The following is a 19787-nucleotide window of genomic DNA, read 5'->3' as shown; positions in this document are numbered from 1 at the left end:
AAGAACCCCTGGTTGTGTTCCAACGTCTGTGAAGTTCTCATTTATACTTTTGTTCCAGCCTGATTCCAGAATGCCTGTAGGCAGGCTAGTTTCCTGGAATTGTGTCAATCTCCATCTAATTACTAATTAACATATTTGCAGAGATTTAGGGTTGGGTGCCTAGCAGCGAATTACTAAGTATTTGCCTGATGTGAATTAAATCAGGGTCATTTGTATTCCAAATTTCCAGAATATTCTAGGCACTCAATAATGTTTGGTGAATGAATAAGTGACATGAAGGGCAACAGCCGAAGGAAACGCCTAGGCAAGGGTAGATTCATTATTCTATCGTGCACCCCACTCATTGAGTCAGCCTGGTACTGTGAGTAGTTATAAAATGATCTCATTTAATTTACTAAGTGTGACCCTTAAATCATACTGTACAGCTGAACACAGTCATGAAATCACATCAATTAATTCTAGTCAACTGACCAGATACTTTGCTACTTGATAACCTTTAAAATGCAGTGTTTATTGATTTAGATTAACCATGACTTAAGAAAACTAAATTTATAGGCTTAGATAACTGGCAAATTCAAAGTTTATTTGGCTTACAGAAGCATTCTTTAGCTTTACTGAAAAAGATCCACTGGAAGTTATCTGTAAATTTCAGACCTCCCACAGGGTTAAAAATATAATCCATTAAGTGAAATTCATTTTTTTCAGGAATACATCCACCGTACAAATAAATACAGCTATAGGATATGGCTGTTTAGCATTAAGTAGAACTAAGTAGAAACGGTCCAAAAGCAAATGAAGGCGCTAATGAGTATATATAGAATTTGTAAAAGACTAAAATATAGAAATGTATTAAGGATGAGTGATGGAACAAAGAATGAAAGATGACTAGGAGGGGAAGGTAGGAAGACGAAGAAGAATGTCAGGAAAGCTAAAGCCCTAAAGGAGTCAAGGTTTGCAGGACGTCCTAGAGACAACTCATGGGGTTTATGTTTTCATCCCTCGCTGAGAAGAACAACAGAAGGCTAGACCCCACTGGGGCACAGCACACTGTTAGCAGGCAGCAGAGAGAGAGCAGCTTGGTTACTCTCCAACCATCAGGAGCAAGTGCAGTATCAGGGGTAGGATCTTGACCCTCAAGGGACACCACGAGCCTTTGGCTAGAAGCCACTGCCACGGCTCCTGACTGCACTGCTACCAGCCCTGACCCCGGGCTCTCCTTCTAAATCTTAGCTGGCAAATTGGCTCAGTCTTTGATTCGACCTTTGTCTCTCTCTTCAACCTAATGTTTTAGCTGCTTCAAGACCTGGGATCTCATATCCCTGACGTCTCCCCGCCAGCATGCGCTTTTATTATCCTTCAACCCTTTAGCTCAGTTATTAACTCTCTCTCCTTATTTCCCCCCTTTGACAGAGCTAATAGGTCAGTCTTCTAGAGGACAGACTGTGTCTTGATGATAGCAGAGCACGTGATCAAGCCTCTCATTTAAATCCCCGTGGAACAGACGGGAAACTCATGCACACAATTAGGTCAGCCGTGTACCCCAAGAATGTTTATGGGCTTCCACACAATGAGATCCTCACACACAGACACACATAACAGTATCCTACATTCTTAACAATTCGCAATGATAAAGAGACTCTGAAAACCTTTTTTTTTTATTAAGTGAATTTTATCGATATTTAGAGGAGCTAAACATTCCTCCAGCTGACACATTCTAATAAACCCTTCATTTGAGCATTACTCCAAGGCTACTACTGTTCAGAGGCATTTCTAGTCCAGATCAAAAGGCTCTGTACTTGGTTCTGGTCAGTTCTTTTTTTCTTTCAATCAATGCCTTGGAGTAAGGTATAAAATTCATGCTTGTCAATTTGGTCATGGAAAAACAGTTAAGATAATGGAAGGCAGGGTCAAAAATTAAAAAAACCTGAATAATGATTACTCATTGTTCATTCTTGACTTGAATCCTGTACCATCTGCATTTATGTTTAAAGAATTTAACTGCACAAGAGTGCAACGGGGAGAGCTGATTTAGCAACAGTTCATGCATGGTCCACAAATACAATCTGAGTCAACACGGTAATGCTGATACAATCCCAAACCACATTAATAGAAGTTTATTGTCCAGACCACGTCTGGAATGTATAGTCCATTCTAGATACTACATTTTAAGAGGGTCACGTGAGACTAAATTACGTGTAGCAGACACTGGACAGGGGGAAAATTCCATTATATGAAAACTATTTGAAGCCATTAAATATGCTTAACTAGAAGAAGAGAAAATTCTAGGAGGACAGAGTATTGCTTTGTTTTCAGTAGGTAAAGGATTATCATGTGTACATTGTATAAGACTTGATAGTGAATCAAAAGGTAGAAGTCAAATTTCACTTCAGTGTAAGACCTTATTGTATTTCACAGGACCCAGTAATAGACTAGGTTGTCCCTATAAATAGTAAGTGTCCCTTCCTGGGAAGTGTTCGAAGAGAGGCTGAGCACCCAACTGTCAGGGCCAGCGAAGGGGTGACTGCTTCTTCTGGCTCAGATTCTAAGACTTTTTTCTGGTTATTTAAATATTTAACTACCTTATCTAGGCGGGTGATAGCTGGGATTACCTAGCCTGCCCTCTGCACATTTCACAGAAGCTTACCCCACAACCGAATCCTCTATGAAGTTTCTGCTTTTAATCCTCAGTTTGATCGGGAAATGAGAAGCACCAGGAACGGCAGCCTCAGAGGCCCCGCCCTGTCCTGGCGCTGGGGGCTGTCCTTCCTAAGGACCGTGCCCGGCTCACTCTTCAGGGTCACAAGGTTCCTCCCCATCTTTCCAACAAATTCTTTTTGTTTCAACCAGCATGGCTTGGTTTCAACTCCTGACAAATTAAAGAACTTCAACTACTACCCCCGTCTTGTGCTTTTTACAGTATTATCTCAACAGTAGTTCAAGTTTATTTAAGCAGGAATTTTTGCCATGATTTGATAATATACTTATTACACATCCTTATACCTTGGGCACTGAATTCCACAAACATTAGAGCAACAGGACAGAGAATCTGGTAACAGCCTTATAGTCATTCATCCTCAAGTGTATATGTGTTTGGAAGAAAGCTGCTGGGAACAGATTTATTTACATTTTAATTTTTAAAAAATACACGTCCTGCAATGCATATTTTATATGGAAGGCAGCCCTTTATTATGCAAATAACAATTTTCTCTGAGATGTCTCTGAGATAAGTTTTATACCTATTGTTTCTGGCCTGGAACCAAGAAAATGGCACAGCCACTAAAAGTTCACTTGTTACACAGCTGGTCTGACAGTTAATTAATGAGCTTTATTAGGCTGGAGGGCTGGAGGCCTCGCAGAGCCAAGTTTAGGACCCAGTTGGGTCTCAAGGTCGGGTGCTTCCAGTGAGGCTCGAACGTCATGCTGTTAAGTCCTCAGATCTTGGCAGAGCACTGCTTTCTGTTCTGAAAGTAATGGCCTCATGTCTCTCATGAACAAGTCCTGTCAGAGATCAAAGCAATCTTTCATAACCTCATTTTGATGAGTTAAGGGAAAATGAACCAGAAACACGAGGATTAAATGTCCCTTAAAACTCCCCTTGGGATGTAAATACTGAGAAGAATGTGCCGGGCCAAACCGTGTATGGGGTTTTATCAGACCCCAACCATGTGGGGGAAACAGAGCAAGACTTCTGACAAATTGAGGCACGTCTGGGTTTGCCTCCACCTAATTGGTCGGTATTGCTGTCCTTCAGGGGGTCCCATAATGGAAGGGGCACCCGTGCTCTCCTGGGGGTCTGCTCCCACCTACAGGACTTAAACTCTTCACTTGGACCAGTTGTGCCCATCTAGAATTTAGATTGTTACTTTACTTTAAATAGCTCCTTAACTAAAGTGATTCTACAGTGACAGATGTCCCACAGGGCTCCAAGCTTGTAAGAAAAAATGACTTTTTTATGTGTTAATTTCTCCCTAAAAATACAGCTCTCTCAAAGGGGTTTCCATAACATACATAACATCAAGGGGGAATGCTAATTCAATGTCTCTTTTGGTTGTTTTGTTTAGTTTTCAAATATCTTTGTATCTGATCTAAACATTTATCCTGAAATTATTAGCAACTCCACACCTACATGTAATCAAAAGGATGCCCATAAAAGAGAGAAAGGGGATGGGAGAGAAATGAACATCCATGAGAGGAAATATAAGTAGGATTAATCTGTTCCTTAAATGTACAGTGAATGTAAGAGTATGGTGGGGTTTTTTTTGAGGTAAAATTCACAGAACATAAAATTAACCATTTTAAAGCGAACAATTCAGTGCATTTAGTACACTCACAATGTTATGCAACCTCCACCTCTATTTGCAAAACATTTTTGTTACCACAAAAGGAAGTATTATACTCATTAAGCAGTTGCTCCCAATTCTTCCTCTCCCCAGACCCCTGTCAACCACCGATCTGCTTTGTTTTGATAGGTTTACTTATTCTGGTTATGTCATCAATGGAATCATAAGTGGCCTTCTGTGTCTGGCTTCTTTCATTGAGCATAATATTTTTGAGGTTCATCTGCATTATAACATGCATTAATACTTCATTCCTTTTTATAGGCTGAATAATATTCCGTTGTGTATACATAGCACGTTTTCTTTATCCATTCATCCATTGGTGGACATTTAGGCTGTTTCTGCCTTTTGGCTATTATGAATAGTGGTGCTACGAACATGTGTGTACGTGTATTTATTTGAACACTTGTTTGCAATCTTTTGTGTATATACAGAGGATGGAATTGTTAGAAGACCATTTGCTAAAAGAGCTGCAGCTTTACTCTGCATGTCTAATTTTTCTCTAGACCAAACGCACATAGACATCAATCCCCACAGCTGCAGAATTTCTTGGTCTTCTGCCAGTGGACCCATCATCAGTTTCCCTGAATTTGAACTAAAACTGCTCCCTGGTATTTCAGTGTCCTGAAGCCATGAAGGGAAGAGGCAAAAAGGGAGGTCATAGTGATTTCTGGAGGGTTGGCGCTGACTGTTAAGGAGAGCTTGGAGAGCTGCTGCACAGAGGGAGGGGAGCAGGGTTTGTGGAACTGGAGGCTTAGCCTTAGGGTATCTATTTGTACTGCCTGCCCCACGGTCAAGGTTAACAAAGGACTACATCAACCCCCTACAGGCAGAATCACCAAGAATTCACACTCCTCAAACTAAAGGTTTGGGTCTGCTGATGAACTACAGAGTCTCAACTAACCGAGTGCTACTAAAAGGCAAGGGAAATGGAGTAGAATGGGTAGTTATTCAACCAACCTTTTTCTTAAGGCTAGTTGCAGGCTGCTAAGGAATAAGTGTATAATAATTTCCCTTTTTGTGTTTAAATACAGGTTACACCCCTCAGTATTATGTCCCCCAAAATGTAACATGTCTACAAAGATTTGTACACTTATGTTCGTAGCAGCATTGTTCATAATAGCTCAAAATGGAAACAACCACATATCCATCAACTGATAGTTGAATAAATACATTGTGGATATCCATAGATAGATAACAATAGAATATTGCTCAGCTGTCAAAATGAAGGAAGTACATTAGGAATAGAAAAATACAGTGCATTCCAGATGGCACAGAAATGGGGAAAAAGTCATAAGGGCATCTGTGGCACAGTCTTATGTCAATAAATCTAGAAACGTAGATGAAACTGCTAATTTTCTAGAAAAAAAATATAGCTCTCTGAAACTGACTAAAGAAATAAGAAAACTGAATACAACCATTTTAGCATTAAAAAAATTGATTTGACAATCAAATGTCCCGACTTCCTTACCACCACCTCCTGAAAAATACACTAGTCTTAGGTGACGTTAGCAGTGAATTTTACCAAACGTTAAGGAAAAGACTATCACTTACACGAGCTCTTACAGACAACAGAAAAGGACAGCGGACCACTTGGGATGGAAAGCTTGCTTAAGCTTGACACCAACAGGAAACAAGGACAGTACGAGAGAAAAAAAAATCTCACTTATAAATGTAAATTAAAAGTCCTAAACAGACACTAGGAAGTGAATTCCAACTGGTGTCTTTTTTTAAATGGTCATTACTAATTCTGATTTATCCCAGGATTGTGAGCGCATCAGAGGAATCTGTCAGTCAGAGCGTGCCAGGCATACAGATTACAAAGAAATAAAATAACACGTCTTATTCTACGCATTCAGCATTCAAAAAGGCATTCCCTTATCTAAAAGTAAAAATCTTAAGAATAAATAGAACCAGAGGGAACTTCCTGCATCTGATGAAGGGTTTTTACCAAAAAACTTGAGTTGTCACATCTTCATGAGGATTCCCATAAAAAGCAAGAACAGGACAAGGAGGGCAGCCATCACCCCACAATCAAAGTGGCACGGGAAATACTGGCGACGCATTATGAAGAAAGAAAGGAGGAGAGGAGGGGGAAAAAAGAAAGTGTGGGATGAATGTATGTGTAACGGAGGAAGAATCTAAATAAATCAGTAAATAAGAGAATGGAAGTGCCCCGGTAGGAAAGTGGGAGAAAAAATGAGAAAAGGTAATTTTCAAAAGTGGAAATCCAAATGCCTTTACCATATACCTATATTTTTTTCTTATTTTAAAAAATTACATAAATAGAATTATGGTATTCATAGTCAATAGATTTTTTTTTTCACTCACAGTGAACATTTAAGAGAGTTCACATCCTGAGTGAAAAAATATATAGAATATGAACACCATAATCCTATTTATATAAAAATTTTAGATAAAATAAAGAAACACTGGATGTTGTATGTGAAGATATAAAGACACAGAAAAGGAACCAGTGAGAAGCAGGGTGTCAATCACAGAGCAGCCAAGACGTAGTTGCAATTTATTTCTGGGGGAAAAGTTGGCAGTTGTTAGTGGTTTGGTGTGAACTCTTCTACTCCATTTCCCACACGTACATAAAAAATTACAATTTTTAAAATAGTCTCCTTCTTTTCACTTTCTCTTTTATAAAATGTGAGAAAGACAAAGTCACCGTGTCATCTATACATACATTACAGGACATTGCCATGACACCAGGAGAGAAATGATGGCATATTTTCTGTATAAAAATTAGAAGGAAACCCTATGTTGAATTCTCCAAAAAGTCAGCTTAAAAAAAGACCAGCTTAATTTTCAATTCAATTTTAAATTATACACGCACTTCATCCTTATGGAATGAAAATGAAAGACCCTGAAGATTCATTTGTAATGACTTCAGGTCTTTAAAAAATAACTACTGGCTGTTCTTTCTCTCGCCACTGTCCTGTTCTTTGCAATGATTCTGTACCTCTGTGTAGCCATGAACCCAAGCCTCCCCAGGCCACAGTTGTGACACGCACTTGTCATTCACAGACCAAGCCACAGGACACCACTGTTGCATTTGTGCTATAGTAGCATTTCACTTAAGCTGAGGTGAATGTAGAATGAAAAAGAAAAAGGAAAATCTCTTTTTCATGAACAGACATGTGACAATTAAGGTTTAAGATTCAAACCTTATCTTCCCAGCTCTAATTCTTAAAATCCATTTAAATTGGATTTGAACATCATGTATTGAAATTATCCAAATCTCTTATTAATTTCACTCCAGTCAAACACAAATTATTTTGGAACAGTTAAAGAAATGTGAGCGCCCACAAATGCTTACTAAGAACGAAGCCCTCTGAGCATTAAGTTCTCACAAGTAGCTGCTATGCTGGCTACGTGAAGTTAATCACTGTATTTAAACTCATGAGATCTCTGTGATATATCACGTGCAAAAACTGACAAATAATACATTCACTATCATTGAAACCTAAAAAGAGTTGTTTTTTTTTTTAATGGGGCCAATGTATTTTTGAAATCAAAGTGTTGGGTAAATCAAACAATGGTTTTCCTTTGACTTACCCAAAGATTCTTTATTTGCATTTCTGATTGCACCACAGTGGATAGTTAGGCTTGGCACCTTAAAATTTCCTTTTGACCCAGTCCCCGACCCTAGCACGTAATCACAGTTTTCTAAATGAACAATTACAGGTCCCAGAGAAACTGACATTTAAAGGGAAACATTCCTTTTGCTTAGTAGTAAACAAAATGTACGGAAAGGTGCTCCCCGAGTAGAATACAGCCTATTAAAAAGAGATGACAGTTATGAATAGCTGGTCTTTGCATTTAGGAAGTAAACTGTAGTCCCTCAAAGAGACTGTAGTCTAATTAGGAATTCACGACACAGCCATATGAAAAGAAAATGGTGCCCTTAGGTATATGAAGTGCCAAAATATTTTAAAGAGCACAGTTGGGAAGAGGAGAGGGTCGCCAAGGACTGGCGTGGCCAGGAGAGGGGGCAGAACTTGTGGGGAGCCTGCAGGCTCCGTGCTGCCTCCTGGCAGAGTTTCACCTGCCCTGCTCCTGGCCCAGCCAAGCCAGACCCCTTCCTCTGTCAACTCAGCCAGTCCCTGTCTTCTGAAAATTTTAGCTCTTCGACACATGTTTAGTTATACCTCTTAAAATTTGTTCATTTATTTATTCAACAAATACTAGGCATGAAGAATACAACCCACATGGTCCTCGTCCCCAGCACCGCAGTCTGATCGATGCATCACACTTACTGCTCACCTGTCACTCTTCCATGGGACTGTGAGCTCTGCAGAGGCCCCAGCACAGAGGGCAGGGCAGACTGTGATAAATGTTGGTTAAATGAATGCGCTGCCAGGATGGGGTGGAGACGGGAAGATGGGAAGTTAGCACCACAGTCCAGCCCAGGGGTGCAGGGAGCTCGGGTCGGAGGGACACAAGTGGTGATGGGAGAGAAAGGACAGGAAATAAACGAGAGAGAGCGAAGTGTCCCTGGATGTCCCCTGGCAGCAATAAGGGGGAAATCGAAGCCAAAACCAGCTCCACGGATGGCTTCATGCAATGGGCTTGTTTGCGCACTAGTTTCTTCACTCACCCTTAGCACCAGCAACCCCTTCCGGTTACAGAAGGGTTACTTGCAGCCCTGAGCCAGCCTAGTAATTGTGAAATAAGCTTGCCTGTGCTGCAGGAAATGTGACCTTGTGAGAAAGGGCACGTCCTTGAAAGATCAGCGTGGAGCAGCCCTTGGTTCGCTGTCAGTGAGCTCAGTGAGGAGAGAGCAGGGTGCTCTCTGCATGCGGTCACCATGCATGTGTCTCAGCTCTTCACAGGCACCCGAGCCACAGGGCTTAGTTAATTTGGAGTTGTAGGTGACTCTTAGGGGTTCAGTGACTCATAGGATGACATGTGAGCAATACGATGGGCTGAGTGGTTGTAAGGTAATAAATTTGTAAACTTAACTAAAATAGCCTGAGTTTGAATTCAGGATATTGGTTGCCTGAGCAACAGAGAGGTTAGAACAGCAGTAAAGTATGACTCGTCTTATCAAATAGAGCTGTAACTGTTTTACAAAAGGGCACCAGTGCCCCTGACGTTGGCTGCCAAAGACAATTCAGCACTGAGAAATTATCAGCAAGTTGCTATCAAAGGAAAACAGAAGACCATGACCAAGGCCCCAGGTCTGAGCAGGCAGAGACCGTAATTACAGACAGAGTAGAGACCAGAAGCCCCAGGTCCTAACCACCGCCCTTCCTCATCAGTGACCCAGCCGGCAGCTCCCCTGGCCTCCAGGAACCTCAGACTGCCCTCTTGGAGAGAGAGAGCCCGTGGGCTCCAGTGAGCGGATGCCCCTGAAAACACTCTGAAAACAGGGAAACGTGCTACAGAAATGCACGGCTGCCCCTAAAAGATGAAAAATAAAATTGGCTGAGGAAGAGCAACAATATAAAGCTATAGTATTTTAATGAGAAATACTCATCAGCCAGCAGTTTGGAGGAGTCTGAACAAAACACACACCTTTAGCAACTGGAAAAAAAATCATTTTATGTTAACACCCATACTTGACCTTCAGAGACCGGTGCTCTGGGTAAGTTAGACATTCTTGGCAAGGTCCTCCATGGAAACTCACAGTAGTATAATCATTCTGCTTGGTCTTATTCCAATGGTTGATTCGCTCTGCGAGCACACCACCCCTGTCCAGACGCCTCTGTCACTCCCTGGGTGCCTTGCTGGCCGCCTCCTATGCACATTCTCTCTCTGCCGTGGGGCCCACACGAGGTCTCCTCCAGCCACACTGATTTCTGTTGTCCCCCGTATGCCTCTTACTGGCTATCTCTCCTTGCAGACGCGGTCAGAGCGTCAGCTCATCACCCCATAGAAGCTGCCCTTGCTAAATGGTTGGCTGCACTGTTATCTTGCTCTTGCCCCTTGACACAGACAGCAAGCTCTTTGGGGAAGGCCCAGGAGGGACCTTGCTTATCACTACTAACACCACACTACCCGGGATTCTGCTTGCACAGGTTAGGACCCGTCTGCGAAGGTGGAGGAGGGTGAAGAAGATGCGAATCACCGGGAGCTCTTTTACCTCCCGTACAGCCCACAGGGCTTAGCACTGTGCGGATCACCAACCATCCCTGAAGGGGAGACTGTTCTCTAGTCTGGGAGGAACTTGGGAACATATATGTATCAGGTATTCACCAAATGTGTGGAGGGAGTGGGCTGAGCCGCCAGGCAGGACCCTGAGCCGGACGGGCAGGGAAGCTGGGTGGCTGCACTCTCTCCCCTTCTGTGCACCCTGACCGGCTGAGGGCCTGGGGACCGGCGTGGGGAACACTCACGGTGAAAGACGTACAGCCCATCCAAACGCAGCCACACAGCAGAGGAACATGCGCCGACCGAATGGCTGAGTTCACTCTCCTTCCCATCCCAAGTGGAATGAGGACGCAGAGACCAGCACTTCCGCCTTCCAGAAGGCCACACACGCAAGTCCACACACAGGGAGCCACATCTAGAAGCCTCTCGGACAGAGGACATGCGACTTCTTGTCCTTCTTCAGTTTTGCCACCTTGAATTACATTCACCTGTCTCCCAGAGCACCGAGACAGTTCAAACCCATACTAGTAACTCCCAAGTCTGAATAACCTCACTTGCTTGACAGCCTTTTTTAATTCAAGTATAACAGACACAGTAAAATGCACAGGTTGTAAGTAGTCAGCCTGATAAGTTTTGGTAATTGTGTGTACCCGTGGAACCCCAACTTTGATTGAAATACAGAATTATTGCAGGTCCTGTGGCAGATGAAACCCAAGGTCCCCACTTAGGCTGGGAGTCGCTGAGCTTCCCTAGGCGTCACCCATCCATTTGCTCCTCCTCCCCAACCGTCTAGCTTTTAAGTCAACTTAATACATAAATCACTTACATTGTGCCCAATACTGCAGGAAGCATAAAACATAGCCTCTTCCACGGAGAGCTCGGGTGTAATGAAGGGGAATTTGGAGCTAGGAGAGCGAGTGAGGGGGCCTGGAGTCAGAGGACAAAGGGCAGCGGAAGTCAACACTTTGCATCTGCAGAAACCAGTGATGCCAGTGAGAAAGCCGGTCAGGGAAGTGTGGGGCTGGCCCTCCAGAGGGAGGCGGAGGTGACGTGGGACGGTCAGGGAGAGACCCACGGGCACCGTGTTCTGGAGGAGCAGCTAGGAGAGTCCATTACGTCACAGGACGTTGTTAATGCCTGAGAGCTGAGCTAATCTGACACAGGTAGCTCCTTTATCTAAGTAAAATTAGATCCAAGCTTAAGCTTCAGTTTCAGTTTAATACATGAGATAATGCAGCCAGGAGTTTCCACAGTACCCTGGGGTCAGGGATGCCCCCGAGGTCCTTTACCGTCTGCCAACCCAAGGAACTTGGCTCCGATCTGTTTTATTAGTACTGCTTATGCAGATTTTAAAAAATGAATATCCAAGTTTGAAAACCCAAGGATTAGGTTTCTTTCCCTTGCAGTGTTAAACTGTCTCCCCTCCTTCTGAGCCCAACCCACCCTGCCCCACCCACATCTCTGACTCATTAACCGCATGTGTCAGTCTCCCTGTTCGGGTGGCCTACCTGTTGCCTTTCACCAGGACTCAGAACTCAGATCTCAGCCTCCTTTTCTGTGGTCTCCTTCGCTGCCTTGGGGATATCAACTCTCGTTTCTGGGCAAAAGACACGCGGCTCTGTCTGTTCAGCTTGACTTTTATTCAGCACTGCCGCCCGGCGTCTCTGCTGCCTGCTTGCTCTGCCCAAGCCTCCTCCACCAGCTGGAGAGAAGAAACTCGAATTACTCTGCTCCTTAGCCCCGCTGCCGAGCTACGGGCCAAAGTGAGGCTCTTAGCTTGCTGCATTACCGTGTCCTCGGTTTCCAGGCCCTGCACAAGGGTGTGAGGCCACTTCCAGGCATGGGTGACCCAGGGGAGCAGCAGCAGCCGGTTCGCCACACCCGCTTGGAGGCTGCAGCCCCTTGGTGTACGCTGCCCTCTGGGGGAGGCACTGCCTTCTGCTTCCCAAGACGCAGGCAGAGAGGGGAAACCCTCACAACAAGATCCAGGTGCAGCATGACCCATTTTTACAAAACAAACACACGTGTCTCTTTTTCATTTAGTCAAAGATATTCATGGAATGCTGCGGCTGCCCTAACAAGTCAGCACAACCCGGGTGGCTTCAAACAGCACAACTCTATTCTCTCGTGGCCCTGGAGGCTGTAAGTCTGAATCAGTGTCCCTGGGCTGCAAGCCAGGTGGCAGCTGGGCTGCGCTCACTCCCGAGGACTTAGCAGAGAACCTTCCTTTGCCGCTTTTTGCTTGTGGGCGGTTGCTGGCCTTCCTGGGCTGCGGCGTCCTCACTGCTGTTTGAAGGCCAGCATCTCCCCATCTCCCTCTGCACTGTGCCCACAGTCCTTCCCCCTCCATGTGTCTGTTAAATCTGTCTCCTTCTTATAAGCATGCATGTGATCACATTTGGGGCCCACTGCATAGTCCAGGATAATCTCCTCAGCTCAGGATCCTTAATCACATTTGCAAAGATCCTGCATCTACAGAAGGCAACAGTTATGGGTTCCAGGGATCAGGGTGTGGGTCACTGCGGGGCCATGTTCACAGATCACTCACAAACACCTGTTGCGTGTCTGGCCCTCTGGTCAGTGCTGGGGATAAGGCAGGAACAGGGACACAGCATCAAAGATCTCTGTCCTCATGGGACTTCATTCCAGTTAGACCTAAGCAAGGTCAATAACGAAAGCCTAGGTTTGTCGGCGCACCATGCCACTGGGAAAATCAAGCAGGAGAAAGGGGGTGCGGGTGTTGGGGTATGGATGGTGCTCGTGTTAGGGTGGTCTGGGGGAGCCTCAAGGAGAATGTGATGCTGGAACAAAGAGGTGATGAGGTGAGGAAGCCTGGCAAGAGGGGAGGCCCAGGGGGGGCACTGTCAGAGCAAGGAAACAGCCAGGCTGACGCCCCAAGGAAGAGCAGCCCCCTGAGGTGCTGGAGCTGAGGGAACAGGGGCTGAGCGGTAGGGACAGAGACGGAGGCCCTGTGAGCCCAGGTCATGTCGGACAGGGTCTCAGACTTGGAGCTGTGTCAGAATTCCCTGGAGCATTTGTCAAAACACAGAGCCCGAGGCCTCGCCTCCAGAAGTTGTGATGCAGGAGTTCTGGGGTGAGGCCAAGAATCTGCGTTTGTAGCAGCTGCCTGGCGCTTCCGCTGCTGTTCCGTCACCACGCTGTGTAGGCAATGACTCATGGCCTTTGCGCTTGTGTTTCCTTCTGCCTGGAGCACCCCTCTCCCAGCTGGCCCCATGAATTGCTCTCTCACTTGCTAAAGGTTTTAATTTTCATATTACCTTTGCAATGAGGCCTTCACATGGACAACTCCAAGCTCCTCCTCTACTGACATATGCTGTCCTCCACCCCTGCTTTCTCCATGGGGCCTCTCATCTGTACTCAGCCTGGGGCCACTGTAATAAAGCACCACAACCAAGCGGCTTAGAGCAACAAATTTTTCTCTCAATTCTGGATGTCAGAAATCCAGAATTAAGGTACTGATTGGCATGGATTCCTGCAGGAGGATCTGAGGGATAAATCTTCCTACGCTCCCTCCCAGCTTCTAGTGGTTACTGGAAATTCTTGGTGATCTTGGCTTATAGCCCCATCGTTCTGACCTCTGCATCCTTCTTCCCTCTGTCTCTGGGTCTTCACACGGCCTTCCTCTAAGGACACCAGTCACCAAATACAGGCCCTAATCCAGTATGACCTCCTCTTAATTCAACTAATTATATCTGCGAAGACCCCATTCCAAATAGGGTCACATTCTGAGGTTCTATGTTGGCATGAATTTGGGGGGACACTAGTCAGTCCAGCATATCACCCCTTAACACACAATATTTCAAGTTTATTTTGCTTATCTTCTAGGCCCTCTCCCCATGCAAGTGTTCCTGCTATAAGTTTCATAAAGCCTGGGGATTTTTTCGTTCTTTAAAAATCATCAGTGACTAGAGTGTCTAGCACTTAAAAGACATCCATTAATATGTGCTGGTTCAGTAAATGAAGGCAACTTAGAAAAACAGTACTTTAACAAACCATGGCATGAGAGCATCAAGACAGAATTCCCAGAGCGTTAAGAAGTGAGGGTGCTGAGGAAGGGGCAGCCCAGGAAGGCTGCTTTCACCTGTTCTGAAAGTGAGGTGGACAGTGCTTCATCATCCGTATCTGATGGATATGTTTACTGGAATCAGGACCAGAAATTTAGCCACAGGAATCACAGGTGACTTTGACAAAAGCCATTATGGTGGAATGTTGGAAGTAAAGTCCTGATCAAATGCATGGAAAATCATCCGAGATACTCTCACATCAAGATAATAGTGATTGCTTCTGTGTGGCTACAAATACTGCCAAATCATTATTATCTTCTCTTTGCTTGACCGTACCCCTTTTAGTGTAATGAACATCAGCTGATTTTATAAAACAAGACATAATTTAAAATCACATAAAATAACCATAAACCATAACTTTACTAGTTGATAAAGAAAACGTTATCTAGAATTTTTCAGGGTTAGAACACTATTTGTCCAAATTATTTTTAACCTGCTTTGCTTACCCGAATGTGTTCATGAAGCTCTAGAATTGGGCAAAATTGATTACAAATGACCAATTCATAGTTTTAAAGTTTTTGTGCATAATATAAAATGCCTTTTATGATTTACTTTAGCAATCCACTATTGTCTGACTTTTGAGTTGTTTGCAACTGAATTCCTACTGTTGGACACTTTGGTTGCTTCCAACTTGTCCCTAACAAAACAACACAAACCAGAATAACTGGATGAAAATAAATTATAAATAAAGGAGAGAGGAAAAGGAATAAAATGACTGGACAAATTCTGGAAACAGACTAAATTGCTTTAAGAAATACAATGCCCCTTGGTGCAAAAAATTTATCAATATGTGCAATAAAAACAACAAAACCCAAACCAACAGTGATTAAACATTATTCATTTCAACCAACTTACTGTTATTTTTAGAAATTATTGACTCAACTAAGTTATTTCAACAAAATCACGTGCATGTCACCTTCTGGGCCAATGCTTATGTAGTCACTTAGGTTATTCATGATTGTCCAGCGCTGTAAGCTAAAAGAATGTTTATCTCAATATTTGCAAGATGCCTTCTAAAACCCAGTACCTTTCTCCCCAATCCCAAATGTGATTTATTCCTCCAGAGCCCACCAGCAAGGCAACATCTGACTGGGTTTCATTCCTAGTCTCTGGGGAGTGAATTCAGTCCTTTCTCTTCCACAGTGATCATGAGATCCCACAGTGACCTGTGCAGAAGGGGAGGAAAAGGGGGGTGTCTGCGCTCCAGCATCCAAAACTTCCCTGATAAGAGGCCAGTGTATCTTTCAAAACAACTTCATGAGCAGGAGCTTTTGTGCTCTTAAAATTCAGCCATAAATAATAAGTTATCCCCATTACTGTGAAGGGGATATTTAAAAAGCCTGTGAGCTAGTATTGGTTATCATCCATAGAATCTGGAATTTAAATCTTCTACCAAAACCAAAACCAAACCAGACAAAAACAATACCTTGCAAACAGAAAAAGACAATCTGCACAAGTTGTGAGTTTTCAAGCTGAATTATAAGCTAAGACTGCTAAGGACAGGAAGCAGTGATGCTGCAAATGTGGCATCCGTCCTTGTCCCAGAGGGTCACTGGTCACCTCGCCCAGGCCCACCTCACTCACATGACAGGAGTCCTACACTCTGCTGCCAGTCAAGCCCAACCAGGAGACCCAGGGTTGAGCTGCTGCTCAGATGTTGGAAATCACATCAACAAACATCACACCTGCTAGCTGGAGAAACAAGGGCGTCTCCAGCCCCAAAACAGGCTGTGAGCTTACACTGAGTTTTATTAATCTTGGGATCCCCGGCCAGTGCACGCCAGGAATGGGATAATGCAGCAAAATGAAGCTGTTCCCCCTTCCCTTTCTGTGCAGTGATTCTCCAGGGTTTTGTTCCACTGCGTTGCTGAAGCTTCTTAAATGGAAACTCTCCCTGAGCTGTTTCTGGCCATGGATAGCGAACTGTTGATCTTTGTGTAGTGATGGAGGCTGGGGTCCCCTGCTTTGCCATCTTAGTCTTGCTGACGTTCATCTTTGCTGGAGTGTCTTGGAGGATAGTGGGGGGAAGGAGATATTTTTTAATGCACCTTGAAATGACCAGACTCCTTGTCGAAATTTCAGACTTAAAGAACAGTTTTCAGGAAAAGAAATAATTTGTGTGACTAAGTCTGAGTATGTGTGTCTTATGATTTTGAATTTGATCAGAGCTTTATTATGATCAACTAGATAGAGGAGATGTTTTCTCTTTGGGCAGCCATTTCCAGACTTCCAGCGTCCTTTCCTAAATGCAGACCCAGCTTTGTCAAACCTGATGGACATTTCAGTCCATACAGCTTCTCATCACCACTTTGCAATTTGGGGAGATGCACTGCTGATAAAAAAATGGGCTGAACATTGAATCAATAATGGCTACATATTCTGTGGTGTATAAATAAAACCGCTTTTAGTGAACTATATTTTCAGCTTATGACAGCAGCAACTTTTGTAAATGCTCTTTTGGGAAATACCCTCAATAAATAATAAGTTTGAAAAGAGTTTTATGAACTCAAGACTCACTACACGAAGTCACAGAAGACAGACTATTTAATATCAGTTTTCAACTGCCGTTTCTATTTTCAAGGTTATAAACTGTCCTACTAATTGAACTTGAGATTCACCTTTCAATTACCAATCAAATTGCAGAACCAAAGGATAGGCAGGTCAAAGTGAAATAACGTTCCGTCAGTCGTGTTGAAAGCGAGATACCCTTTGTTCGCCATTTGTGGCCTCCAGCTCCACGGCCTTTGTGAATCTCCTTGGCAGTGTCTGAGGACATAGAAATCCCAAAGCATCTCAGGATAGAACCTAGGGAGAGAGAATAAGAGAGACAGGGTTGTTCTTTTACTGCCTTTCCCCTTGCTTTCTTACATGATGTGAAAACAGTCTTCATGTGACAGAATGAATTAAAGAGGCCTGTGTTTATTCTCCCCGATGCTGACACTGAGGGAAGCTGAAGGGAGTGGTGGTAAATAACTACCTAATTGAAATCACCCTGCTTTGTATTACCTTAGCAGTGGCTTGTTCTGTAGAGGCTTCAGATTCATTGAGACAGTTTACACCCCCGTGTGTAAATCACTTTGTAAAAGTGAACCAGGCAGTTTTCCATAATTCCTTGAGGCCTCTGGGGTACACTTTAATTCACTAAAGCAATAATTTACTATTAAGGGGGCCTTTTGAGGTGACTTTTTCCTGGGGAATCGTCTCCTCATTGGGAGACCCATTGTTGTGCGGCGGTAAAGAAACCTGCCTCGCTTCCCTCTGTCTTGTCTTTCCTTATTTATATGTCCAAAAGGGGAGTGTTCCAGCTCCCGGCTAAGAAGGCGGAGAGCCGGGTCTGCGTTTTGGGCAAGAGGAGGCATTTTCTAGTCTCAGGAATGACAAGGAGGCCCAACGTGAAGGACACCATCAGTCTCGGCATTGGATTCAGCAGCGTGCGCCCCCTTCACTGGGGCTTTAGCAGTTTGAGGAGCGGCCAGCCTAGGGCCCTGGTCCTTAGGTTCTTTATGAAATTGTGAATATCCAACACTGATTTCCTAAGACATTTAATTTGCATTTTTGTTTGATTTAGGAACGGGACCATATTTTAAATGTGATTTGCAAAGATGGTAATAACTGGTTGGTCACTTCATCCTTACCTGCTGAAATGAGGATGCTGAATTTGGGGGATAATAATTCCATATTTATAAAATCGTGCACTGAAATTAAGAAGACCTGTTTAAGAATAGGTGGCTTAAGTTTACTTAAAATGTAATTACTTTTGGCCATTGTGATTTTGTTCCTCTTTCATGGACGAAGACAAGAATTCTACAAACAATGCCAGTCAGTGGAACCTAATATTCAAGAGAGGATTTGGGTGGTTCAAGGCGAAATTAAATCACATGCTTGGGTAGGCTGCATTATAAGCAACCGAGCTTCATTCTCCATTTCCTAGTTTCTCATTTCTTCGGCAGCAGCGGTACATCTCCTTCTCATTGGCAGCCGGTGGCGTAATCGCCGGTCTGATGCCCAGTCTCCTAATGGCTCTGTAATCCTGCCTTCACACCTACATTTTTCTACTTCTTTATTAAGTCACCAGGATTTGGACAACCTTTCTCCTGTGCCTCTTTTTCTCTTCTCACGGCTCTCCTGTTTTACTTTTGAATTTAATTTCTTCTCTCGAGCCGTTTTTCATTATGTGATTCAAAGACTCAGTGAGACCAAGAAAAGGAGACTGCGCAGGAATTGCACCCTCATAATCCCCATGAAACCAAGGTTCACAGCTTTATTTAGAAGTCCTGGGGACACGTCGTTAAGCAACAGCAGAGGGGTAAGTTGGTAAGGGCTGAAAATTGTCCCGAGCTGTTTTAGAAAACTGGTCTTGATTCCAGTGGAGATGTTTAACAAGTAGCAAAAGGCCCAGAAAATGATTACAAAACCATGTGCAAATCAAGCTCGGATTTGTAAATTTATCAAAATCATCCCTCCTCCCAGTAGGGCTCTGGAAACCCTGCCCCACCCCATCGCCTTTCAGGAGCTGTGTTCCCCGGGGCCAGTCTGGGGCAGAACACCTGAAGGGAGCTCACCTCCTCCTCGTCCTGTGGATGGGGACTCTGTGTGAGCCCCGCAGAGGAGGTGAGAGGGGCAGGGAAGCAGAAAGATGCCCACTCCTCAAGAGCATTCTCTGCAGAGACAAATCAGAAAACAGGCCTGGCAGCAGCCCCACATCCACCAGACAAGAAACTCAGGAAATCAGACACACCCAAAGGTGGGTGGGGATCTAGAAGTATCACTTCTAGACTTAGGTGGGGGTGGAGGTGCACATAGGTATTGAATTTGTCAGATGGAAAATATATGTACATATATATATATATATATATATATATATATATACACACACACACACACATAAGCATATATCTTTATCTGCATACACATACACACATATATGCTGCAACTGTGGCAGTAAGACCTTCACAGTCTTGCATCACATTGAGGGCTATTGGCAAGTGGCCCCTAAATGTGTCCCTTCACCTTCTCCTATACGTCCAATGTGAAACCCACTGGCCACAGACTCATGCAGGTTCTCAAGTTATACTCTTTTGAATTTCAGCTCCACTGCTTACTAACCTCAGCTTCCTCATCTATAAAATGAGTATAATGTTAGTTCTATGAGGTGGGCTGCATTATTAGCAACGTCATCAAATGAGAAAACACATGAAATCAACTGAGCATAGCACTTCGCACCCATAGGAAACACTGCCAACAGCCCTCGGAAGGTCTTCAG

At 43.9% G+C, this 19787-nt stretch overlaps 1 protein-coding gene and 1 long non-coding RNA gene across 6 annotated transcripts in view; one reads left to right on the top strand and one right to left on the bottom strand.

Annotated features, from left to right (window-relative positions):
• LOC118907749 (uncharacterized) overlaps positions 1-19787 on the bottom strand; it is a 102019-nt gene that overhangs the window by 39659 nt on the left and 42573 nt on the right. The window contains exons 7-9 of one of the 5 annotated variants that reach the window (XR_008998373.1): positions 17143-17329; positions 11948-12141; positions 2646-3498 (exon numbers count right to left, since the gene is read on the bottom strand). This is a non-coding gene — a long non-coding RNA (uncharacterized LOC118907749). Of the gene's footprint in view, positions 1-2645; positions 3499-11947; positions 12142-16607; positions 17330-19787 lie in introns of those variants that run through there. The other 4 variants (XR_008998376.1, XR_008998374.1, XR_008998375.1 and 1 more) reach the window with 4 other exon arrangements.
• BCL2 (BCL2 apoptosis regulator) overlaps positions 1-19787 on the top strand; it is a 214686-nt gene that overhangs the window by 190706 nt on the left and 4193 nt on the right. The gene's annotated exons all lie outside the window — the stretch shown is intronic.

Source organism: Manis pentadactyla, chromosome 6, assembly GCF_030020395.1.
Source record: "Manis pentadactyla isolate mManPen7 chromosome 6, mManPen7.hap1, whole genome shotgun sequence".
NCBI lineage: Eukaryota > Metazoa > Chordata > Mammalia > Pholidota > Manidae > Manis > Manis pentadactyla.
The sequence above is the reverse complement of the archived record's forward strand: the minus strand, read 5'-3'. Positions and strand labels throughout refer to the sequence as shown.